The sequence below is a fragment of the Ursus arctos genome, unplaced genomic scaffold, assembly GCF_023065955.2.
Source record: "Ursus arctos isolate Adak ecotype North America unplaced genomic scaffold, UrsArc2.0 scaffold_19, whole genome shotgun sequence".
Taxonomy (NCBI): Eukaryota; Metazoa; Chordata; class Mammalia; order Carnivora; family Ursidae; genus Ursus; species Ursus arctos.
The window spans coordinates 34,740,990-34,767,817 of record NW_026622863.1 but is presented as its reverse complement, the minus strand read 5'-3'; the positions used below and the strand labels follow the sequence as shown (position 1 = coordinate 34,767,817).

Below are 26,828 nucleotides of genomic sequence, written 5' to 3'. Positions count from 1 at the left end.
TTATTTGACAGAGATAGAGACAGCCAGCGAGAGAGGGAACACAAGCAGGGGGAGTGGGAGAGGAAGAAGCAGGCTCCTAGCGGAGGAGCCTGATGTGGGGCTCGATCCCAGAACGCCGGGATCACGCCCTGAGCCGAAGGCAGACGCTTAATGACTGCACCACCCAGGCGCCCCCCCCCCACACCCCTGCTTGTGTTCGCTCTCTGTCTCTCTCTGTCAAATAAATAAATAAAATCTTTTAAAAAATTCTCTCTCTCCCTCTTCCACAGCCTTATTTCCCCTAAAAAAGAAAATCTGCTTCTGTGTATTCAAAGCTCAGCTCTTCCCCTATGACTTGGGACAAGTTACGACTCTAAACCTGTTTCATCATCTGTAAAAAAGGGTTGACAAAGATGCTGATGGTAACTACAGAGCTGATGATCATGGATAACATCACCTACCTCCCAGGGCTGGGCTGCGAGGAAGAACGGTAACCAAAGTAAAGCATCTGGCTCAGTGCCTGGCGCTGTAAGTGCTATAGCTTAGTCAGGTGTTACCTCAGTTCTCGCTAGGTTTTCTCTGCTCCGCACTTCTACCCAAGCTCCCTCCAGCTCCAGAGGATCTGCCCTGAGACCCGCAGGTGGGGTTCCTTCTCATCAGAAGCCCCTGCCCAGCCTGTGTGTGGGCCAGCTGGAGAGGGCATGTGTGGTTTGTGTAGATGAACACTGCAGCAGACACAGTCACTGCTCCGTCCACAGCCCACAGATCCCTCTGCCATGTCACTGCACACCCACTCCCAGGGAGCTTTCAACCGCGGTAGCCAACACTTTCAATGGTATGCTGGTAAATGTTGAACAACCACTACGGAGATGGGAGAGCCTTGCTTTGTAATGTGAGCCAATTTCCATAGTGTAACTACTCCCACCGTGGCTGATTTCAGCCTATCAATGTGAGGTTAACTAGCTAGCAAAATTCCTAACAACTTAACACCCAAGCCCCATGAGCCATCACAAACAGTGCCTGTATACTATAGGCATTTTTGTCTGTCTCTTAGAAAGGCTGCATCCTGGCAGCCAGGATCTGCTGTGCCTAGACCCAAGGAGGACAGGAAGTTATCTGGGCATTTATGCCCCTGCCCACCGCCCATCCTAATAGCCCTTAACCAAGGATTGATGGGTTTAGAGGTTTAAATCCTCAAGATCCCTCACCAACACTGAAGTGTGACGTGTGCTATCTCCAGTTTCCCTGGGAATTAGTTCACAATTATCTGCATGGCACTTTGCTTAATGCCACATCTTTGTTCACCCTCCTCCCTCCCCAGCCTTATTTCCCCACTTCCTTTAGTGTTTCCTGAGAACCTTTTGAATATGTCACTTTCACACAACTCCTCATCCCAGAGTCTTCTTCTAGAGAGCCCAACTACAGACAGTGCTTAAGAGCTTACATTCTAAAGCTTTGAGTTCAAATCCTGACTCTGATGCAAGCTATGTGACTTTGGGACAGTTACTTAAACTCTCTGAGTCTACATTTCTTCATCTATTAAATGGGCCCAAGAAGTCCCTCCCAATAGAGCTGTTTGTTGAAAGAATGAAAAGATAAATCACTTAAGGGGCTTAGTGCAGTCAGCTCATGATGTATCTTCCGTAAATGTTGCTGCTGCTGCTGTTGTTGTTATTAAAAAGAACATCTGAACTGGCCTCCAGGTCAGGGTTTCACTTGGAATGGTTGACGACTGAGCCCTCCCAATGAGTAGGGCTATGTGATGTCCTGAGCCATACTTAAGCTTGCACTGACCTTTGCAATCAGTGTTTAGGCTCCTTGCCAAACTTTCCTGGAACAAGCCATACTCCATCTTCCTCCACTGCAGAGGGAATGGGTCTCCTGGAGGGGCTCTGGTCCCCCTGACCAGCTCTGGGATCTAGAAACCCCAGCACGACTTGCTTCTGACTCTCCCCAAACCTTAACAGCCAGATAGGGCTTAATGGAAGGCAGCAAGCAACTAGGATCCCCAGAAGGGATGCAGCTAGCCCCTTTGTTCATGATCCAGTCAAGGTCTTTGCCCCACTCTCTCCACCTTCTTGTGCAGGAAAATAGCAGTTATCTGCCCAAGAGAGGTGAAGTGAGCACTCACAAAATCTGGTGGCAGAATCGATTAGTAACATCCCTTCACAAAGGCAAACAGGGAACCTCTACCCAGACTCTTGGATACATGTATCCCATTGGGTTCAATGGCACCAATTTTAGACATCTTTTTAAAGTAAAGAATCCTAAACTTGGAAAAGCTCTCTATGCAAGGATAGCCAGTTTAGCCTGTTGCTTTCTATATAATTGATGCCTAATAGATTTTAATAAAGTAATGAATTAAGGTATCATTTATCATTGTAAAAAATTGGAAAGCACCTTGATCTCAGTAGTTAAACACAAAATAATAAATGTTATGAGACTGACTTTTGATTAAAAAGTGGCTATTAAAGGGCCCCTACGTGGCTCAGTTGGTTAAGCGTCTGACTCCTGGTTTCAGCTTAGGTCATGATCTGAGGGTCTTGAGATGGAGCCCCACGTCAGGCTCAGGGTTCAGCACAGAGTCTGCTTGAGATTCTCTCTCTCTCTCCATCTGCCCCTCCCCCCTTCATGTGTGCGTGGGCGCATGCACATACACGCTCTCAAATAAATAAATAAATCTTTCTTAAAAAGTGGCTATTAAGGAGGGCACGTATTGCATGGTGCACTGGGTGTTACACGCAAGTAATGAATCATGGAACTTTACATCAAAAACTAGGAATGTACTGTGTGGTGACTAACATAATATAATAAAAAATATTTTTTAAAAAAGTGGCTATTAAAAATTACGTTTCTAAAAAATTATAAAAATGTGAAAAGGTTTATGAAGCAAAATAAAACAAATTTTGAAGTCACAACTTAATTTTTTTAAAAATACAAAGAAAAAACACTGACAGTGCATGAGGTTTCCTTTTTCTCCACATCCTCGCCAACACTTACTGTTTCCTGTGTTTTTGATTTTAGCCATTCTGACAGGCGTGAGGTGACATGTATAGAATTATTGAATCACTATACTGTACACCAGAGGTGATGTAACACTGTGTGTTAATTATACTGGAAATAAAATTTTTTAAAGTTTAAAAAAAGAAAAAACACTGTAAATGCTGAAAACAAATGTGCCACAATGAGGAAATGCTTAACTAAAATCTGGTCTATCTAAGCAGAGGAACATTATACAGCCATTGAAAACTGATATATAAAAATTATGAAATGGTGTCTGTCTATGGAATGACAACATAGCTCAAAGCTTCATTAGTCTTAATGTATATAAACGTATTGCACGGTGCACTGGGTGTTATACGCAAGTAATAAATCATGGAACTTTAAAAAAATTAATTAATTAATTTTAAAAAATACCTACAATTTCTTAGCAGAATATCAAGTATATGGTTTGCAAAGAGCCCAACTATATAAAACCAAACCAACTTAACAGTGTATGCATAAAAGAAAAAAACTCTAAGTAACTAAGTAAATTGTTAAGAATGATCATATTTGGGCTGCAATCCTCAAGTGGCTTACTTTCTTTTCCTCCTTTATGTTCTAAATTTTCTCTAATTAAGGAGAATTACTTTTATAATAAACAGTGTTTTTGATTGATTGGATGAGTAACAACAGCAAAATGTACACACAAACACACGTACACACAGATGAAATAAGGTGTGGAAAGCAGGGGAGAACATTACTATTCAAACATTCTTCACTTTTAATGGCTTCCAAATTTGTTTTCTAATAAGCCTAAATCACAGCCATGATCTATGGCAGGTAGCAGCCCAACCTAACCAAAGAATTGACTCAAATGATAACTTCTCAAGCCACGGTTACACTTTGGCTGTCACTTCAGCTCTGGCAGCATAAGCTGGGGACAGCAGCTGGGCAATAAGGCACGCAATTCAAGAGCAAGAGAATTCAGAACTCTATCCTCATTGAAAATCCAATTCGGTCTTCCTTGCCTGTGCAGTTGCACCATGCGTTAGTGGGGTTGCCAAAGCTTACCTTGGAAATCAAATGTCCTCTCTGCTCTGTGTTGTTGCATTCTGTAAGTTCAAGTCCATTGTTTCCAATTGAATTTTGCTTTTTAATTGCAATGTGTTCAGGTAAGTATGTTCTTGTTGAAGCGTTAGAAAAACCAGCTCAATGGAGGCCCATTAATTCACCACCTGGTACATGTCTTTCCATGAACAATTCATCATTTGCAAGCGTGAAGGAAAAGCTAGGGCATCATGGAACAAGTCAGCACCCGCCCCCTCCAGCAACTACTATCACAAGAAAAAGGCAGCATTCATTCTGAGTAATATCCATTCATCTGTTTCTGGGTGGCATCGTGAGACATAAATGTCAACAGCCGCTAGATCCTTTTGAATGTTACCACTTTTCAGACAGCTTCCTCAATTGGACAGTTCAGCCTGGCATCCATAAAGACACAGGTATCTTCCTGTACTCTTCCTTCTTTCCTGATGCAGAGGGCATGATGCCTTTTTAATACCCCACTTCCTAACACATGAGGATAACGTATATAAAACCTGCCATCTGGCTCTTTCTTTTTTTGATGAAGCCATTTACATTTTCTTAGTATAATTAGTATTGCACAGTAACTTGTCAATATTCTTCTGCCATGGCACCAAATAACAGTTTGAGTATACCTGCAACTTTGATGATTTATTTGTTGCAGCATGCTTTCAAGCGCTGGTGAGGGATAATTACCAGGGAGATTATTACATGGTGTTGGGTTAATTAAATATGATAAAGCCATTTGCCTGTGACATGATGGGTCTGTTTCAATCTAAATGATATAAAATGGTCAGACTCGTCAAAGGCAACATGGTGACCCCACAGAAGATTAGACCTAACCAAAATAGAATCCTGCTAATGATGTTTCTGAATCTGATGTTCCATCTTGATTTCACTAGCTGTCTTTTTAATCAGAGAGATGTCATTACAATGATCGCTCTTGAACATTCGTGCCCAGCCCTCATGAGAAAGCAGGGACCTTCAAACTACCTTGAAATGTTGGCAAAATACAAAATATTAAAAGTGTAAAAGGGAGTCTGCCGACACTAAATTGCTTCTGATCTTCTTTGTTAGACTGAATCAGAGTCAGTCTTAATTGAGGACCACCTGCTGGGTTAGGGAGTAAGAAACAAGAAGAGGTAAGAGACTGATGTCCAGCAGCTACTGGATCATTTCCTTCCTCTAGTAGAGATATCACTGCACTGTAAACAGACCTAAGCACTAGGCTGGAAGTGTGACAGAAACAACTTTGGGGACAATGTTTTCTATTTTAATTTTAGAGCAACAAGAACAGAGATTAGTACTCTACCATATTTTTGAAAACAAAAATATATTGTGTACTCTGAACATTAATGGCTAGATGCTGCCATGCTATGATAATAACATGGCAATAAAATGGAAATTGTCTCCATTGCTCAACTCCCATTTCCTTGGCACAGTTGATACAACTGCTGCAAAGTCTACAGTAGCTGAAATGATCAATTCAGTCAAATACACATTAAGTCCAGCCCCCCAAACATCAATAAAACTAATTACTAGAATGACTGACCAGGTGAGAGGCATCATTTGCAATCAGCAGGTGTCTACTGAGGCCTCTCATATGTAGGTTACTGTAAGAAACAAAATAAACAAACACCTTATGAAACTGTCTCAGTCAATAGTAAGAGACTACCTTGCAGTTTAATTGAGAAAATAAGACATATGTTGCATGATTGTGTAGCAAAGAGAAGCACTTCCAACAGCCACAAGGAAAATCAATCTAGTTATTCGGTATTTAGACAACTTCCATGAGAAAGCAGTTACTCCTCATAGTTTCCCTCATCTCCCTCATGAACCATCAGCCTCAACCCATCTCACATCCACTACTCTTGATTGAGCTGATCTTCTTGACTTCTTCTCCCTCTCTCCTCACTCCCTTTCTCTTCAGACTCTTGTAATCATCACTCTGGTTTCACTTTTTTGGGCTCTTGTAAGTGAAGGGTGCCCTACCCTGGGAACCTATGCTAGAACATGAACCCTGTGTGACAGCCTCTCCATCTCTTTTTCTCCCCCAGTCCATGATCATCAACAGTGAGACCAGCAATTAATGTGCTGGCAAATCAGTGTCCAAAGGAGGAAGAGCTCAGGCAGAGACTTGTAATGGTCCACATGAGGTTCAGGGCAGTGCTGGATTAGAGCTGAGCCCTGAAGGAAAAGCAATGAATGAACAGGCAGAATCCAGGGCCTGGTGGGAAGAAAGAGCATGAGCAAAGGCTCTGAGCTGGGAAAGCCAAGGCCCAGGCACAAGGTGATGCAAGAATCACAAGGAATGGCACAAGGAATTTTATTTGACAACAAGGCAAGGCGAGAGTAGGAAGACATTGGCTTGCAAGAACTCAAAAATTTTTGTTTGTACTTATTCAATGGGTACATTGCTACAACAATGTGTGTGAATCTCAAAAACACGTTGAGTGAAGAAAGCCTTAAATAAAAGTCCATGCTTCATGATGCCATTCATACCAAGTTCTAGAACAGACACAACTAACCCATGGTAGAAAACAGAGCAGTGGTTGCTTTTGGAGCGATAGTGGGTCAGATTTGGCTGGGAGAGATGTGAGGCACCTTTCTAGGGTAATGGGAAGAGTCTACATTTTGACAAGGGTTTGGATTACATACAGGTATGCATTTGTTAAAACTCAAGAATACACATTTCAGATTTATGCATTTTACTGTATGTAAATTTTACATCAAAAGAGAAAAAACTATACACAAATGTTGAACTCTAGTTAATAATATGCACACTGAAGTGTTTAGGGCTAAATTATACCAGTATCTGCACTTCATTTTGAAATGCATCAAGTACAAAACATAGAATAGATTAATCGATGGTTAGAGGAATGGTAGAGGGAGTGAGAGGTAGAAATGCAAGTGGTAAAATGTCAGTGGTAGAATCTAGGTGGTGAGTGTTCATGGGCCCACTGCAAAATTTAACTTATCTGTTAAGACTTTGATAACAAAGTGTTGCTTTTATTTTTTTAAAGATTTTATTTATTTATTTGGGGGGAGGGGCAAAGGGAGAGAGACAAGCAGACTCCCCACTAAGCGGGGCTAGATCCCAGGACCCTGAGATCATGACCTGAACCAAAGGCAGACGCTTAACTGACTGAGCCACCCAGGTGCCCCTAAAATGTTGCTTTTAAAAAAAATTGTATGTTGGGGGGCGCCTGGGCGGCACAGCAGTTAAGCGTGTGCCTTCGGCTCAGGGCGTGATCCCCGCGTTATGGGATCGGGCCCCACATCAGGCTCCTCCGCTATGAGCCTGCTTCTTCCTCTCCCACTCCCCCTGCTTGTGTTCCCTCTCTCGTTGGCTGTCTCTATCTCTGTCGAATAAATAAATAAAAATCTAAAAAAAATTAAAAAATAAAAATAAAAAAATAAAAAAAATTGTATGTTGGGCACAGATGAGCCTTGAAGTTAATGTAATATTACATCTTACTATCAAAAAACATTTTGCATTTTGCATTGAGGAATGCTGAGAAGAAAGCAATTTTTCAGAGATTTAGTCAGATTTATTGGAATGTATTGGATAATGATACACAGTAAAGACAACAATGATGGCTACTGCTATTATTGGTACATATCAGCAGCCACTCTCTTGTGTCAAGCATCAGGCAACTGCTTTTAAGAACCATCCCATTTAATTCTACAACAACCTCAGAAAGAGAGGTATTAATATCCCCACTTTCTTTGATGAAGAAACTAAGCCTCAGTACATTAAGTGACTTGCCCAAAGCTAACGAGGAAGAAGGCTATACAGCTGAGGTTCAAATCTAGGCTTAGGCAGGCATATACTGGGGACAGAGATGGCACCTGGCAGGACCAGGATTGGAACTCTGGTCTCTACGATCCAGAATTCATGGAGCATCTTTGATCCTTTGTTGCAACACTCTGCAGTTTTCCCTGACAGGATGGTGTATCCTTGGTCTCAGATGGCATCTCAATTCCTTCCAGAGTAGAGGAGAGAATCACTCCTTCCAAAATGATCTGAACTTGGTGTTATACATATCAGTTTTGGGTTTGTGGGTTTTGCAAATTATTCTCAGTGCATCTTAACCTAAATTCTACAAATTTTCTTTGACTTAAAAAGAGGTTACACTAGACATCCCACATAGCACAGACATTTTAGCAGAAGCCTAGAAGCCTCCTGCCTGTGTTTTAAGAGTGATTTTAATGGTGGTCTTTCAGACAGTGAAGTGTGGTGGTGAGGAAAATATCTGGGGGCAGGCAGCCCTTAGGGACACCTCATTTCTTAAATTTGGTAAAAGAAACATCACTGTAGGATACAGAGCCACCATGTATTCTGTAGGAAGCTTGCTCTTGCATCCCGATTTTCCGTAACTGTAGGAAGGTGATTTTAGGACTATAAAATGTGAGAATCTGTCCTCTTTTATAATGAGGATAATTCCATGTAATTCTCAACTCATTATAAGGAGAGATCCATGTCTGGGAACTCAGAGGGCCTGGCCCCGAATAGACATTCAGCGAAAGTTTATTTCCCTCCCATTCTCTCCTCTGGTCCACAGGAAGAAATGACACTCAGAGAGTCAGGCCATGAAATATTCCTCAGAGGTATGTTAAACATCAGAATTAGCAATTATGCCTCCCTTAGAATGCCTTTCCAATGAGAATCTCAAAGTATAAAAAAATCACATGCTTATGAAGGTAATTATTCTTTTTTATGCCACATGGTTTTCTCCTAATAAATACTACTCAGAATATAGATTCTCCAGTGATACTGGTATCAGGCAGTGCCAGCACTGTGAAGGAGCAATGGGGTGATTAGCAGGGAGCTGTGGTGGGTTTTCAGTCAGAAACAATAGAGCCTATGATTTTGAGAGTTAAAATAGAAGGAGTAGGGAACCAATTTCCATGCCCACTTTCAGTGCTGGGCACTCAATGGAAACCTGTTGAATTGAGCTAAAGATGAGGGGGCGCTTCACAAAGTGCATAATGGTGGTATCTTTACAAGGAAACACTGATGGTTCTGGAGGGGTTTATAGTGTCAGTAATTAGGACCTCAACTTGAGGCATTTAGCTGACAGAATTCTGAAATTCGATACAGATCAAAGGGCCCAAATAGTAGTCTCTTTAAAAAGTCAAAGGAAAATGACATTCAACTTGGCTTGACAGATCCACAATCTATGTGGAGGTGAGGGGAATCCATGAAGAAATGAATTAGTTAAGAATTAATGAAGTGACTAGTTCAATCTCCCAGGATAAAGGGACACAAATCTGTAACCAAAATTAACTCCAAAATGATTCATGTCTTTCATTCATTATCCAACACACATTTATTGAGCACCTGCTATGTTCTAGGCCCCATGCTATGATGTAGATATATCCATGAAATAAATGGATACAGATCAGACCTTACAGTTTTTAAACCTGTAAAGGAGGCAAATTGGATCTCAAGATGCCCCTCCCCTGCACCCACAGATTAGCAGTCCCATTTCCAGATTTGATTTGAGCTACACCCTTCTACTTTTCTTTCCAGTCTTGTCTTGGAGGGTGGGGAAGGGGAAGAACCTATATGGACAGAATCAGAACCTTTTCTAGCACGTCAAAGATAGAGGAGGGAGCCTCATTCCAAACATTTGTTTTAAAATATGCATACTACATAGATATTTTACTACTTCCCAGACTCTAGCTGGCATACCTCTTACTGCTTTTCATGAGTGATCCCACCTAATCCTCACTAGAAGCTGCAAGGTAGGTGCTCTTTGTATTTTTACCATTATTATTGTTTTTACTATTAAAATAGTTATCTCTCATTTATAGCTGAGGAAACAGGCAGCACATGATTGCAGCTTTTGCATTGTCATGAACCTCAGAATTAGGGCATCTAGAAATTGAACTTGGCTGTCAACTACCTGGTTTCCAATACCATGGTCTTGCCACTCTACCTCTTTCATTTTAAAATCTCAGGGCTCATTTACATATCTATTAAATGGATGGCCAACCATTCAAGTGTTCTTATTTTTTCAATATATATTTATTAAATTCCAAACACGCACAGACACTGGGCATTTTCATGATAGTGGTTGTCTTTTGACTTAAATTGTTGGTCCAGCAGCTTGGATAGATGTGTGTATCTTTCCATTCCTTTATTCATCCTACAAATAGCTACTGAATGCTCACTATGCCCTCCTAGGGCTGGGGATGAAACAGGGACCAAAATGGGTAAAGAGCCTACAGCCAGGGAGCACGCATTCTAGAGGAGGAGATGGAAAATAAACAACTTCTAAATATTCACTATGTCAGAATGCGATAAGCACTGTGAAGAAGTAAAGTATGGAAGGGGTCAGAGAGGGATGCTAGTTTACACAAGATGACCTCTGTACAAAGGGAGCATCTCAGCAAATACTAATTAAAAGAAGGAATGAGCCATGAGGATATGGGAGGGATGCATTCCAAGTGGTGAGAACAGCACCCTGAGGTGGACTGGAGCCTGGTGTGCTCTAGGACTAGCAAGGAGTCTGGGGCAGCTGGAATCCCATATTCATGTGTTTAAATGAAATCTACAAATGTCAAGGTGTCGGTTATTTTTCACATAGTTGCACCAGGGATGTCCTGCTTTATACATGCTATCTTAGAGCAACAGTTCACATATCACCAGAGAGCACAGAAGACAAGTACTTTTCCTCAGAAAAGTCAGTAAGCTGCTTTCATCACTCCACAACAATGGCTGGATAATGAAGACAGTGACCCCCAAACCACCTGGGGCATCCCCAAGAGTGAGAGCCTACTGATTGGAAAGACATTTATAAACAGATGCAGAGAGAATGGAGCCCCCTCCCTCTTCCTCCAATTTAGCAGGTCTTTGCTTTTAGTCCCCAGGGCTTTCCAGGGAATCCTTCCCACAAGTCCAGCCAGCCCAGAGGACTATTTGGCCAGAGGACTTTAATGTGGCCAGGGGACATGAAAGAAGTGACCCAGCCAGGAGCATGGCCATCGCTGACAGCCCAAGACAGAGGGAGCCACAGATAGAAGAAGCAAAGCTAAGAGTTTGGCTTCTAATTAGTGGAAAGTTAAAGTTGGTTTGAATCATTAGAATTATTGACTTAGGGGTTTATTAAATAACATCCTCTCACATATATATTCTATTAATACTCTGTGGTAGTTCCAGTTAGCTTCAGTGCTTGCGAATTGTGTGCATTAAGAGATAATATTTTAGAAAAGTCGTGGTATATTTTGTGCCAAAAAGTACAAGCCTGAATAATTCCCTTTTTATGAAATGTAGATAACAATTTAGAGGTAATCAATTCTAGCGGCACAGAACTCAGAAATCCCAAGGATGTGAGTATCTTTAGAGCAGAAAGAGAAACCTGGTGATCATTGCTTTCAATCCCCTCATTCTGCCCTGGGAGAAAACAGAGGGACATGGGTGAAGGCCAAGGTGTAGGTCACTGGGGGACAGAGGGAACACATCACTTCTTGCGTGTTCTGTTGTCCAGTTGCTTCCCTTCCCCCTGCTGACTTGTGGTTTCACTTTGCAACTTCCCTTAACACACTCTGTAAAAAATGCACTGAGCCTGTCAAGTGCTTAAATTGCCATTTTTCTTTGTCTTTTAGCTTTTGTGCCCTTAATTCATAGTTCACCTCACCTGTGAGAACTCAGTGTCAACAGAAGGCATTTTTCTTGTAATCTAAAATTATTATATTTTGATATTTTCCTACCAGGATTCATATGAATCAGATAAACCGGGGGGAGGGGGGGGACTTTTAGGCATCACTCCAAATTTCACAGCTTTGAAGCATTCTCATTTTTCCCCCTCAAAAATATGTCACATTCTGCTCCTGACAATGCAGAGTGGAGAAATGCTAACTTGAAGAAATGGAAGTTGCTGAGATATGAACCGAGTGAAGAATAAAATATTTTTTGAAAGTTTGTGTGGCTTTTAATCATGCCGAAATCACAATCACTTACTCCCAGTTTGCTGTTAACCTTCTCATAAGGTTACCCAGCATATTCACAATGTAATGCCATGTGGTGAAAGCAACTGACCCCAGATAATTTATCGAGGAAAAGTCTCTTGGGTGGAAAGAATATGACACCATGATAAAAATACATTTTTTCCACTTAGTCTGTATTGTATAAAAGCATTAAAAAATGGTGAATCTTACATTGGATTAATTGACAGTATACCAAATGATCGAGATGTGACCACTTTCTAAGCCCAATGTCCCTTCCCACCTCCCAGAAGATAAGAATTCTACTCTCCCCCCTTTGAGAACTGGCTGGGCAGAGGACCAAAGCTAATTGCCAACTGCCAATCCCATTATATCTAAATTTGTGTTACTGCCAGAGTTGTACTGTCCTCCTTCCCTTCACCCACTTACCAATGATGAGGGGTACACTTATACCTAACACAAACGCTCCTATGCTTAGAACAGCCCTGAAATAGGTGCCCTGGACAAGATTTTTGTTCCAGAAAAACCCCGTGCTTGGGAGGATTGTGTAATAAAAGGGTTTTTCAAAAGAAAGGATTGGAGCAGACCACTCTTTACAAATTTGTAACCACATAATCAATGCAAATGATAATAATTGTAATTGATTTTTTTTAACTGGCATGTTTGAAAAGACAGGATAGATTCTTTTTTTTTTTCATGATACATTCTTAATTAAAAGAAAAGTACAATAAATATAGGGCTTCACCTTTAAAAAAGTGAGTGCATCTTGATGGAAGGGTTACAAGGAAAGGCTGAGACTTCTGAATTATAGCAACAGAGACACAATGCAGCAAGATAAAGGAAATCACCCAATAATCACTTCTAAGGGGGTGGATTTGGCCAGGGAACTTGGGGTGAACTGCACATAGACCATTCTGGATTCCTCTGAGGCTTGGTGCGTTCAGCTATGTTAGTATACTTTCATTCTACTGCTGCTTCTTGGTGGTACAAGCAACCAATGTTCTGGGGAATACTGTATATAGACCAAAATAATTTTTATGCTGATATTCCCATATTTAATCAATTGCCTATGAGCTCATCTGCATTATAAAAACATTCAGCGTTGTAGATCAGATTTTATTTAAATAAAGACCATAATATATGGTCCCTACATAGATAGCTCATGATCTTCCTTGAAATGGGTATAATATTTCATTGTTTTATTTTGGATTCCCCTAAAAGCAGAAGCTGAGACAAGGACTTCAGCACAGGTAATATATTTGGGAATTTGTCTCAAGAAGCACAAGAGAGGGGCGCCTGGGTGGCTCAGTTGTTAAGCGTCTGCCTTCGGCTCAGGGCGTGATCCCAGAGTCTGGGATCGAGCCCCACATTGGGCTCCTCTGCTGGGAGCCTGCTTCTTCCTCTCCCACTCCCCCTTCTTGTGTTCCCTCTCTCACTGGCTGTCTCTATCTCTGTCAAATAAATAAATAAAATCTTAAAAAAAACACACACAAAAAGAAGCACAAGTGAGGAAGTAGAAAAATGAGGCAGAAAAGGAAGATACAAATAAAGCTTCTACAGGAATGCCTGGGTGGCTCAGTTGGTTAAGCATCTGCCTTTAGCTCAGGTCATGGTCCCAGGGTCCTGGGATCGAGCCCCACATTGGACTCTCTGCTCCCCAGGGAGCCTGCTTCTCCCTCTCCCACTCCCGCTGCTTGTGCTTCTCTCTCTCATTCTGTCAAATGAATCAATAAAATGTTTTTTAAAAATAAATAAAATAAAGCTTCTACAATGGTCATGTTCATGTTGTGGGCAACTGGAGCCCAAACCCAATGGGGACCCTTTGCAAAACCATGTAGCATATGACTTAGAATTCTCTCATAGGAGGATGGGGAAGCTGGGATATTTATCACAGACTCCCATCTGTTGAGAGTGACCCCATAGAGTTAACTTCCCATTTCCAGGACTCACCTGCTTGCTACTTAGCAAGCTCCCAGTGCTGAGAAGGCCCTTAGAGAAGAGAGACAGAGACATCTGAGGTGCTACAAACTGTCTACCTCATGTAGGTGGACTTAGGTGGGCCAAGAAAAAGAAGCACAGTGACTGCTGTACACGTTAAGGAGACATCAGTAGGGGTTTCACAGGCTTACTCCAGGGTAAGAAAAACTGAAAGGAATTGAGCTGTGCCAATGCGAGTTATTGTCACACCCTTGGCTACCATGCCTAAATTTCAATGATCAGTTAATGCTTATTGGATTAATCAAGACTACATTTTGATAAAACAGAACTATCCCAATGCCTGCCACACTCATAGTCCATTTATAAGAAAGTGTACAAGTCTACACTCGCTGTTGCTCTAAGAGCCCTATGCGGTTCTTTAAGCACAGGTGGCCATGTTCTTTACCACATGATCCCTCCTCTGCTGAGTGGACACTGCTGAGTGGCTCACGGTGGCCATGTAACCTAAGAGCAGCCCTTCTGTAGGCTGTTCAATAGTATAAAGGCTCTACCCAATCAGATTCTTCCCAGGAACTTAGGCAAAAGTGAAAAGATTGCTATGCTGAAAGGAAACACAGAGCAAAGCAAACAGAATGTTATCAACTATCCTCTGTGCCAAGGTGGTAACATTAAAACCCAGTCACAGCTCTAGCTGGGAACATAACTCTCCCTCCACTTCCTCAACCAACTTCCCATCTCTGGGAAGACTGGATGTCCAGCTATTCCCAAGTGCCCTGAGATTCTCATTGCCCTTATTTCTCAGATCCCCACTACTTCAATATAATCTGAGGTTCCTTTTTTTCTTGCATTTCAAAGAGCCAGGTTCACATATGTCAGGAGAGTATTTTACCAACTCCCTGGTTTCATCCAGTTCTTTTCTCATTTGGTACAAGAAAAATGTCCCTTGGGATCTGTACACTCAGTGCTAGGGTCTCTGCACCCATCAGACTACTGCTTTGGTTATGGCTCCAGTCTTTCTTGCCTTTGAAAGGCTGGAGGGTCATCAACAAAGAAGTGTATCATCTCCAATCAGCCCAAAAGGCAAAGCCATTACCTAGGCATTCACACACCTGCCAGAGAGATTTCCAGTCCCAAGATGGATTGATAGTGACATCTTAGAAGCTAAGGCAGTACCAAAGCTTGCACTTCCAAGCTGCAATAGTCAAATTGCTTCCACCTGATCAATTACCTAGAAATTGAGCTTTAAACCAAAAGCTAAATTATTCTGGAAGCCCTCCGGGCAATGCAACTATCTCTTGCAATTAAATGTTGACATAATTCTTTCAGAGCTCCAGACTTGCTTTTGCTTCAAGGCTTCCTTCCAGGCATGTGAAAGCTGCCCAATCCTCAGTAAACATTCTTTGAAAACCTCTGAGCAAATGGCAAATGTCTTTGGGTTTGGGAGTTTTGGGGAGAACTTCAAATATCAAGAAAACTGTTCAGATACAAATGAAGGTGGTTGTGGTTATTTATTCAAGTGTCTGTAAAGTACCTGCTGCAAGCCAACCTTGAGCAAAAATACAGGGGCACTGAGAGGAGTGCCTATCTTAGAAAAAAAGCGGTCCCTGTCTTAGAGGAGTCTGAGTAGGCAGGGCAATAGACAAGAAAGTAGATGCGCTACAATAAAACATGAAAATACTCTGACCTCAGTATGAACTAAGAACTGTGTGGGAATCAAGGACAGAATGACTGAGTCCCAGAGAGTTGGCAAGGCTAGGGAGAAGGGCAGAGTGCCAATGTTCCATGGATCCTGACGGATGAGTAGGAGTTTGTTAGGGAAAGAAGAAAGAATTAAAGGTCAGCCCTTCAATGAAGATAATGTGCCAAGAATTGTTACAGGTCGGGCTAGAGTAGTTAGAGAATACCAAAATCTCTGCCCTCATAAAGCTTATGAAAACCAAATCGGATTGAGTGTGTGGAAAGCACATTAACAGTGCAAGGGTTTGGTCACACATTGGTGAGAGTTGTTTCAGCTGTCATTCCGAACATCAGATGATTTTCAGTTCTAATAGGAGCTCACAAGAGCAGGATCTTTTGGTACTGCTACCCTCAGGTACTGCTCATATCAGAATGGTCCTCTTGAGGGTAGAGGAATGCTAACACTAGCCACTACTCTAATATTCCCTGCTGGACACTGTGCTGAGCACATAATAAGCACTGTCTCATTTAATGTCCCCCACATTCCTAGAATCCACATTTGCAGAAGGGGAAACCGAAGCTAAAAGGGGGTAAGCACCTGGGGCAAAGAACTGCTATACTAGCCACACTGCCCAATCATCTCGGTTGCCAGGCAGGTTCAAGGAGACAGTATGTGGGAAGGACCTCACACAGTGTCCGGTTTGTGGTAAGTGATCAACAAATGGTGGCTATCATTGGTATTATTACTAGAGCAGTCCAAATCCATGAGGTGCTTCTTGTCCCCCATCAGAAGGATATCAGTTTTCACTTGCCCTTCTTGGGAACATGGAGCTTTCTCCTCTTTCCTCCATTTTTTGGGGGAACTAGGGGATATGTCTAATTGACAAGCAGTACTTCTACACCTAAGCAACCAGTTTTTAGCCAACGTACCCTAGCAACAAATGAAAGTATGCAACCTCACAAGCTACCTCATCAAAAACCTTTCCTCAACAGAACTTAAACATTGAACATTTTAAACTAAGTTTGTGGACATAATTAAACTTGAAAACACCACTAGCTTTACTGCCTCCAAGCCTTTAATCAAGCAGCTTTCCCCACCAAGAATGCTCTGAGACTTCTCATCTGCCTAAGGCAGAAGGAACCCAACCTGTAAAGTCTTCCCAGCCCCTCTCTGAGCTTCAACTGTAAAGTCTTTCCAGCCCATCTCCGAGCTCCGACTGCAATTTTAATAACTCCCCATATTTTCTTCATTGTACTCATGTCACTACATGACTCCTACAACAATTTTAGCATGCAGTATATTTAACAAGGCATTTAATCAGAACCAATGCCTAAACACCCAATAAGGCCCTAGAATGCCCACACCACCTAAGAATCAACCCTACCACAATGGATTCCCAGGAGTTTTGGTTTGGATTTGGTTTGGTTCCCCCCCCCCCCCCCGCCCAACTCAAAGTCAAAGATTTTATTCGTATTAATCACCAGTAAATGTCAGGTGACTGAATCAATGAGTGAATGAATGAACAATGGAATGAATAAATGAATGGATGGTACACAAGAATAAGAAAATAGTAATAAGAAAATAGAAGGAAAGAAGCTAATCTAAGTTTTAAAAGATTTCAGAAAATTGGAGACCCCATCAGAAATAACCAACCTGAGAAAATATGGTTACAAGAAAAACTATTATTTGAACAAGATTACTTCCTTAGAGACTTCAAATTAATCCTGTGCACTCCCTCCCTTCTCTAATCTTCCCAAACACAACTTGCTTAAGTGGTTTTCTTTGTTATGCCTTGCTCTTCTCTCAATGCATCACTGTTATCTAACTAGAGGGTCAGAAAGAAGGCTTGTAAATGCTCTGCCCCCTGGGCCATGATTTGGGGCTGAATGCACAGGCCACATCCCCTGTAGGCCTTGTGGGTAAGCCTCGAGCATCGCATTGGAAAAAGGGGGAAAGACACAGGAGGGTCGCAGCCAATGACTAAGTGTTTCTATAGTCCAGATAGGACCAACTGAATTTGAAACAAAGAGAACACTGTGTATATGTTATCAGGTCTGTCGATGCCAACATACGTGCATGCCTGTGTCTATACACCCCCTACCCCTCCCCATACACATGGGCCACTTCGAACAAATTTGTTTTTCGTGATTATAGTAATAAGGACTTTGAAAACTACTGTATTGGTTTGAGTTTCCCCTTAAAATACATGATTGCTCTCACAAAACATGATTTCAGTTACAGAAACCCAATAATGAACCAAAAATACCCTCCCATGCACTCTCGGCTCATGAAGTACTCACTGACTGTGACAAGCACTAGTTGAGGTTTGGGGCTTTTTGTATTATTAATAAAAGGATGCAAATAAAATGAGTTGGCTCTTAGAGATCATTATCGAGAGTCTAGATAGCAAAGGTTTATGGAAGCTGTTTTGCATTTTGCCGTTATCACCATCACAAGAAAATGCAGAGCTGCTTAGAAACCTAAATAAATTAATAAATAAAGCAAATGATAACAATATTGATCCAGCAACCCTGAATAGAGAATAGCCTACTGCCTCCCTTTGTGCAAAAGCCTTGTCTCTGCCTGATAATGCTTAGCATTAGTGGAAGTAAAATGTATGTTTCATGGCAATTCTCAAGAACCCTCAAAAATACCACAAGAAACTCACCTCTTTTCCAGAAAATAGTAAGGTTAGAAAGGCCAATCAACAGCTGGCTTCTTTAATATAGCAACTGTGATTAATTCAAAAGAATAATTTTCCTTGGTGATCTTCAGCCAATCATTCATTCAATAATCACTTATTCATTATTCAGCAATGATTATCAATAAGAGTCCAAGTATATTTGAGAACAGCAAGCAAGAAAAAGCATGGAATGTTACAATTTAAGTGTTAGAACGCTGGGGCAAAAATAGACATAAAAGTGTTTTGTAGAATGCTAAAGGAGAATCAAATAAGGCATTTAAATTACTATAACCTACATTCAATGTTGAGGAGTGCACACCCCTATTCCTGTGCAATGAACTACAGAGGACAACACACAGACCTACAGTCTTTAGCTGCCATCCCATTTGCTTTGAAGCCACCAGAAGCTTAAGCGCTATGATTCTATGAAGAATCACAGAACACTTAGACTAAAGGGGACCTAAGAGGTCATCTAATTCAGTAATTCACAACATTTTCCTGGTTGACACTTTCATAAAAGAAATATTTCACGGAACTTCAACATATGAAAATGATGAAAGAGGAGTGGTTGAAGGGAGGATGAGGTGTCCAGAGACCCTCTTCTCTTGATGCTTGGACAGCTTCTGAGGCAGACCCACAAAATCAAGGTCTCTATGGAATATGGCTTAAAGACCACTAATCAAAGGCAAGCCCCTTTATCAGATGGCAAAATCGAGATCAGAGAGAACCAATCTTGCCCAAGGTAACAACACTAAGTTAGGGATATATTTGGCATTAGACTCAAAGTGTATTTCTACCATTATAGCATACCATCATTTGGTCAGGAAGAATGTTTTTGGAGGGAGATAAAGATTGTTTTGGATGCCCTGAATTCAAGGTGATGGTGAAACATCCATGCACTAGTATCTAAGAAGTAGTTAAATACACAGGTCTGGACCTCAGCCTGGGAATAGTACCAAATTCTTAAATTCAGGTGTTGTTATCACAGAGAGGATAGATGATGTCCAAAGAGAGGGCAGAAGGTCCCTAATTAGGGGGTAGGAAGAAGGGCCAGGTAAGAGATGTTTGGAGAGGTAAAAGAAAAACAAGAACAACAGATCTGAATTTTTTAAAATATGGAGTGATATATTAACTTTGAACTATGTCAAAATAAAATATCTGTGGGGACACTGAACTAGAGCTGCCAACTATTTGTTTCTTCTGCCAGTCTCTTCCTTCAACACCCATAACCCCTTCTGATTTCTTCCTTCCCACAAAACCTGCTCCCTTGGCCCCATGAAGAGGAAACAATAATATATGGAAGCCAAAATATACTGTTCCCAAGAGTTCGTTGTCAAACAATCAGGAATTTTGTGAACCAACTGTTATAAAAATAGATATTATTAAAAATAAATTATATGCACTATGGTTGAATAAGTTCTCTTAAAAGCAAAGACGACGAATAATCAAAATTTATAATTTCTTAATTATTTTACTATATTTTACTATAATCTATGCTCTTAAGGTTACTTATGTCTGTTCTATCTATATGGAAAAAATGCTACATAATGGGGTGCCACTACGCATCTCTTCTCAACTCTGGATTCAGTGATGCTGTGTTGGTCACTTGAAATCAGCTATGGTGGAAGGACTTAGCATGGGAACAGGCGCATGTTACAGACTGGGACTGAGACACCTCTGGAGGGAGTTGACCTGTCTCCCTGGGACCCAATATTCTGCTTCCCAGTTCTGGCCCTTTGGAAGGCCTAGCTGAACTTCCCGCGTGTGTCCTCCTAGGATTTCTGTTTTTCTTAAACTTATTTGAGTAGACATTTGCCACTTTCCAAATGATACCCAATGACTGAGAATTGGACATTTTCAAAAGACATTTTCACATCGGATCTTTTAGAGTCAGGGCTGGCCTCAGTTTAGACTTGCATCAACCAATCAAGAAATGTGCAAGTATCCATAGAAGACTCTGGGCTAAGTCATTTGGAAAGTGAAGGACTGCAGAGGAAATTGTTCTAGACTGAAGGGGTATGGTGGATAAGGGGTGGCGGGCAGAAGATCCTGCACAAGGCACCACACCAAAGCAGGAACAGAGACAGATTTCTTTTTTACATGCTGCTTTCTATCCTTCATCGTCAGGATCTTTGAACAGAAGTTGACAGTCCTGAGAAATCCACTATTAGCTCCATTACATTTCTACTTATTATTCTATTCCTTGTTCTCTCACCTCAGGCCATCCTATTTACATAATGAGAAGAGATTTGGTGGAGAGGAGGGGCATGTATCAATTGTCATGGGCCTGCCTTGTTAGTTTATGCTGTAAATAACACACTTGTTTCTCATGCTGCTGCTTTGGGGGACATTCTGTTAATTTCAGTCATCATCTTGTATTCGCCAAATTTGGCAGCAGAATTTTTAGAGGAATATTCAGATGGTTAAATATGGTCATTATTTGATGGTGCTTTAGCCAGTATGTTTCTGGAAGACAGATACAACCACTAAGTACGCCAGTTCCGATCAGTGCTGGCCCGGGCCAGCTTTCTGTGCATTTACACTGGAGAATGATTTCCCATACTCACTCATGTGTGGATCCACCTTTCTCATGTACTCATGCACTCTCGTGCTGATAAACATAAAAGGCTACAGCCAGGGACAGCCATATAATTTGCAAGGCTGGGTACAAAATGAAAGTGTGGGGTCTCACGCTCAAAACACAAGCAAAACATTTCCCCCTTTTTCTCTACAGTCTCTCTGAACCTGCTGGTTCCCGTACGCACCAGATATTCATGCGGTAAATATTAACCCTCCCAGGCGCCTGGAGCTCTGCCCTTTGATTCTACAAGTGAGGCACATACACCTGACTCGACCTCCCTGCCCCAGAGCTCGCTGTGGCAGTAAGTGCGGTACCTGGGCTACAAATCAGGACTTAGACACCTCAGGCAGCAGGTAGCCAAGAACACATCTGAGGGAGATGAGGAGGCAGTGGGAGTGCTCACTGGAGGTGAAAGAGTGCTCCAAGTCCCAGATCATGCTCCATTGTCCCACTGGATTTCATTTACAAAACACAAAGACAAAGAAAAAAAAATCTATTAAGAATTTCAAGATGGTGACCACAAAGCATTAACCTCAAACATGAGGCCCCCTTCTGAGCATTGGGCACTTTGCAATTGCACGTGCCATATTCCTATGAATGGCTTCATTCCTCGCAGTGACCTTCTTTTATCTGTCTTGTGATACCGGTTGGTGTGTAACAGCACATGCTGAAGGTCACATATGACTAGGCAGTGAACAGAAAAGATGCTCAGGAAGAGGGAAAAGGGGACAAGTTCAGTTGAGTTGGCTGATTGCAAGTCACCAATAACTACCTCTCATTCCATCACTGTTGCGGTTTGAAGCTTATGCATCTAAATGAGGAATATTTGAAGACACTTGTTTTAAATGACCAATTCTAGGATTAAAAGTACTCAGTAAGTATTTGCCAAAAGAATGCACTCAACCATAACAAAAAAGTGGAAATCAGACTCTTTGCCTGTGCTTTTGGGAAAAGGAAGCAGCTGAAGCCAGTCTCTTACAATTTTCAATGTTAACAAGCTTCAAGTGGACTTTGAGACTTTCTTCTTACTGTTCTGTCCAACCCTGATCTGCTGGAAGCATTCTTTCAGACATTTTTCTCCTTTTATTATAAAAAACCCGAAGTGCCACAGTGTAAGTTCCATCGGAGGACCTTCTTAGGACGACTGAACCAGAACTGAAATCAGCTTTCCAGCGCGTCCTTGGGAGCCTTCTTTAGTCCTATGTCAGATCAGTAGTCTAGTAACACTCAGGCCTGAAGGGGATGAGCACGGGGAGAAGAATCTCTTACATGCCTCCACAAGGGGAATAACCCACAGGCTCCCCAAAAAGGAAAGAGTGGGTGGTGAACCACATCATCAAGATGGAGCTTGGGTGAGACAAACACTCAGGTCCAGCTCTCTATGGTTAACAAATTAAAGACCAGACATCCTTCCTGAATGTTCAGGAAACTTCTGCTCATTTAGATCAGCACCTGGCTTGTTTCCTTATTCAGCAATAAAGCTATTCTTACTTCTGGTCACAGACACTCCCACCCCCCACCACTCCACAACCATCTGCTTCCTGATTTCTGTTTACCACTGCCCCGTAGAGCATCACTGCCTTGGGAGATAGATTCCGTTCACTCAGCTCCACCTCTGTCCTCCAGGAATTGCACACAGGTATTTAGAAAGAGAGTCTCCTTTTTTTTGGAACACCTCCATGGACTGTTAGTAGTAAAAGGGTTTTGAAGATTCTTAATCTGATCTTTGAGCCAAATCAGGGCACTCTCCTTGGAATGCCCAAAGAGAAGCCTGCTGGCCTTCAATTCTATATTTCTACGGACAGGGAGCCTTTTCCAGCACACACTCCTTCTTTCAATCAGTCATTAGAAAATATACCACTGAGCACCTTTGATGGGTCTGGCTGTATGTTAGGTGATGGTGAAAATGAAGGAAGGAAAGGAAAGGAAAGGAAAGGAAAGGGAAGGAAAGGAAGGAGGAAGGGAAAGAGGAAGGGAGGAAGAGAAGGAGGGAGGAAGGGAGGGAGGAAGGGAAGAAGGAATGGAGGGGTGGAAGGAGGGAGGGAGGGAGGAAGGGAAGAAGAAAGAGAGGGGGAAGGGAGGAGGAAGGGAGGGAGGGAGGGAGGGAGGGAGGGGGAAGGAAGGGAGGGAGAGAGAAGGAGGAAAGGAAGAGATGGAGAGAAGGAGGGAGAGGGGGAAGAAAAAAATTATCTTGTTGAGTGGACAATGCAAATAGTTACAATATATTAAGTTTAAGGAGATTCAGGAATAGAGACATCTATTTACAACAATCGCATCATCCTGGGCTATAGTCCCAGCTCTTCCACTTTGTGCATGACTTTAAGCAATCTACAAACTCATGCTGAGTTTCCTCATTTGTAAGAGAGGCTTCATACCAGCTCCTACGTCAGAGCATTGTTTTGAGGAATGAATGAGTTATCAACATAAAGTTCTCAGCTGAGACGAAGCTATCATCATCATCACCATGGTACTGTTGATGCACTGGCGGAGTATTTATGCTTTTCAATGTAGTCTTACAAATATTTCTTGAATAATGCATATTCCCACATCCACTTTGCTCCCGCCCAACCTGTCCTCTACCAGTCACCAGAGTAATACAAACATGCCCACCTCTATTTAATCCCTTCTTTGGCTTCCCATTTTCTCTTAACTGGACACTAAAGCCCTGATTTGGCCTCCAAAGAATTGCATGGTCTGTTCCCCACCTACCTCTCCAACCTCATCTATACCAGGTTCCCCCCGGGAACTCCAACCCAGCCACTCTGGCTTCCTGGTATTCCTTTTCGTTACAGCAACTTGGCACAGGCTATTCCCTTTGCCAGAACATTTCCCTAGCCCTTAAACTCCTCCTGACCTTTCCCATCTCCGCTCAGGTGTGACGTCTTTCTCCAGGTCCCCTGACTGGCCAGCTGTCCCTCCCACAGCCTGTCACAGACCCCGTACTTCTCCTTTACCTTCATCATGGTGCCAGCTCTACATTCACTTGCATGATTATAGCATTCTTTAATAATCCAGCTCACTGCCAACACCTATAGACTCAAAGCCCCATGAGGGCATAGATTTTGTCTTCCTTGTTCTTCCCTGGGTTCCTAATACCTATTACAGTGCTTGACACAGACTAGGTACTCAATAAATATTTATTATATCATTTTTACTTGACACAGAGATATAAAGTGGGCAGGGAATATCATAACCATTTCACAAATGAGGAAATTGAGTCTTTGAAAAGTTAACTAACCTGAGCAAATTTGAAAAATGGCAGAATTAGAGTAGACACCTGGGTTTCATGAGGCTGAGATTTGTGTGTCTGCCCCACCCTTGCTTCCACCCTTGCTCTGCCATTGCCATGATTGCTCTTGGTCCTACTTCCCAGAAGGAGTAACAACAAATGAACGCCTTCTTCCACAATCTAAATCTGGACACATTTGAAGTGAGTTTTCCTGCTCCACCTCTATCACTACCTAGCTTCATTTCTCCAAATGCAGGCCGACTCTGTCTCTAAACAAGGGGGATTTCCAGGCTTCCTTATTCAAGCCTCTTGGAATGTAATGTGACCTTGAACTTGTTTAAGCAAATAGAGAATGTATTGGTGAATGTAAATAGAGAAAGTCCGTGGGGTCAACTTTAGGTACAACTGGATCCAAGAATCTGAATACTTCTCTTTTCTTTCTCTCTCCATCTCTTGTCTCTGTTGGGCTCTTTACCCAGCTCATCATATCCATGTGGAGGAAAGTTGGATCCTACATTTCCAGGCTCACCTAAGCTTTGGAACTAATTATTTCTGTGGAATAAAAATGGCCAACTCTCTGCAACATTCAAATTACATCCCCCAAAGAACTCCCAAGTGCCCTATGTGTGTCATAAATGTGTCTCTAGACCAATCAGCTGGCCCAGACAATTAGAAATCTGATTGGCCAGCTTGGTGAAAGAATCTGTTGAAATAACAGAGGGACCATATATGAAAGTTCAAGCACAATTGCTTGAAACAGTCAATGGCAGGAAGGAGAAGATGCCAGGCAAACAAAAGTAGTCATAGCTAGAACACGTGTTCCACCATCTTGGCCCTGTAGAGAGGATCAGCTATTACACTAAGACTTGTAGAAATGCCCTAATTCTTTAGGTAGATTCTGATATGCAGCAAGCATGGTGGGACTAACATGCCTCACTTTCATACAATATATAGTTTTTAACAGAGTTCAATGTAGCCTCTCTCTGCAGATGAATCACCTTGCTGACTCATACTGAGGTCACAGCCCAAGAAGAAGAAGAAGGGTGGGGGCAGAAGGAGGAAGAAGTGAAAGAGGAGGAGAAGGAGGAGAAAAAGAAAAAAATAGATCTCTGTCACGTGCAATCAAAGTTCAACTCAGAGATGAATTTCCTCTCTGCTGATGGCACTGCCAAGAGATTACTCAAAGCCCATTTTAACTGTCAAATTGCACACACAATTAAGGACATAGGCGATCATCTTGTACTGGAAGTCAGAATAAAAGCCAATACCAAGCAAAACACACTCTGCTTAGTAAATTAACTGCCATGTGCAATTGCAGCTGAAGCCCTCTTCTGGATGGGAACATGAATTCGGTTGCAGTAATGAGACCAATTTCCTGTGGGGTTTATGGATCCAGTCTCTTTTCTTAGTAGTTGTACGTCACACCAGGGAGAAGTATCAAGGGCCTTACCAGAACCCCCAGCTATGACGCTGAAAGCCAGTGAATCATATATTATAGACCAGCTGCTCTGTCAGATGGGGGCCACTGGAACACAGAGAACAGAGAAAAAAGTTCTGGATCCACAAAGGACATATAGATGGATTCTTCTGCATTTGCAAAATAAAAGGAAAGCCTGGTGGAACTATTTCTTCACCTTGAGCCCAAACTTTTTCAGGTATAATCAACTCTCTAAAGCCATGCCTTAGTTTCTAAAAAATAAAGGTTGCCTGGCATAAATACATGGCTTGCTGTTGTTAATCATAGTCTTTTGTCACTTGTATAGGAAAAAAACCAAGTGGAAAAGACCGTTACAATTTTGTCTTTGGAATACTAATACTACGCTATCCCTAAAGCCTGAGAGTTGGCATAAGTCACATTTGCATCATCCAGACATTTTTTTGAAAAACATCTTTGGGGACACTAATTTGTAAATGGTTTCAAAGCCTCTGAGCTTTCAATTTAAACAACTAATTCAGGTCTAGCTAGCATCAAACAATGGTTCTCAAATGTTAAGCATCAGAATTACCTGAAGGCCTTGTTAAATAGTAGCATGAAACCTGGGAGTTTCCAATTCAGGGGGTTTAGAATAGGGCCCAAGAATTTGTATTTCTTTTAATTTTTTTCATTTTATTTTATTTTTTTTGTTATTTTATTTTTTTTTAACCATCATGCATTCCCCCCTTTTTTTTATTATGTTATGTTAGTCACGATACAGTACTTCATTAGTTTTTGATGTAGTGTTCCATGATTCATTGTTTGCATGCAATACCCAGTGCTCTTCCAACAAGTTCCCGGGTGATGCTGATGCTGCTGGTCCAGGAACCATACTCTGAGAACCACGGCACTAAAAAGAAGTCTCCCAACATATGAAAAAATTCAGCCCTTTCCTTTATACCTAAAGGGTATATAAAAAGAAACTAAACCTACGAACAAACGCTCCTCACACTATTAAGTGCATACAAATCACCTGAGCATCTTGTTAAATGCAGATTCCTGAATTACAGGTCCCAGGTAGGGTCTGCGAGTCTGCGTTCTTAACCAGCTTCCAGGTCATGCTGATGCTGTTGGTCTGAGAACCAGTTCGCTCTTCATAATAAAAGAACCGACCTGTTTGGGCAGGGCAGTTGTCCATGGCACAACAACATTTCATTCTGATTAAACAGTCCCACTGGAAATAAACACCTTGCATGGTGGGAGCATATTTTCTACTTTCTTGGTCAATCACGTTCTCTTGAAAAATGC

General features: G+C 41.8%; 1 protein-coding gene and 1 long non-coding RNA gene across 3 annotated transcripts in view; both read right to left on the bottom strand.

Moving 5' to 3' along the window:
• The window catches only part of CDH13 (cadherin 13), a 984,509-nt gene that overhangs the window by 840,959 nt on the left and 116,722 nt on the right, over nt 1–26,828 (bottom strand). The gene's annotated exons all lie outside the window — the stretch shown is intronic.
• The window catches only part of LOC130544171 (uncharacterized), a 73,837-nt gene that overhangs the window by 27,870 nt on the left and 19,139 nt on the right, over nt 1–26,828 (bottom strand). Inside the window, exon 2 of the long non-coding RNA XR_008960207.1 lies at nt 1–26,828. This exon is cut by the window's left edge and continues 27,870 nt beyond it. This is a non-coding gene — a long non-coding RNA (uncharacterized LOC130544171).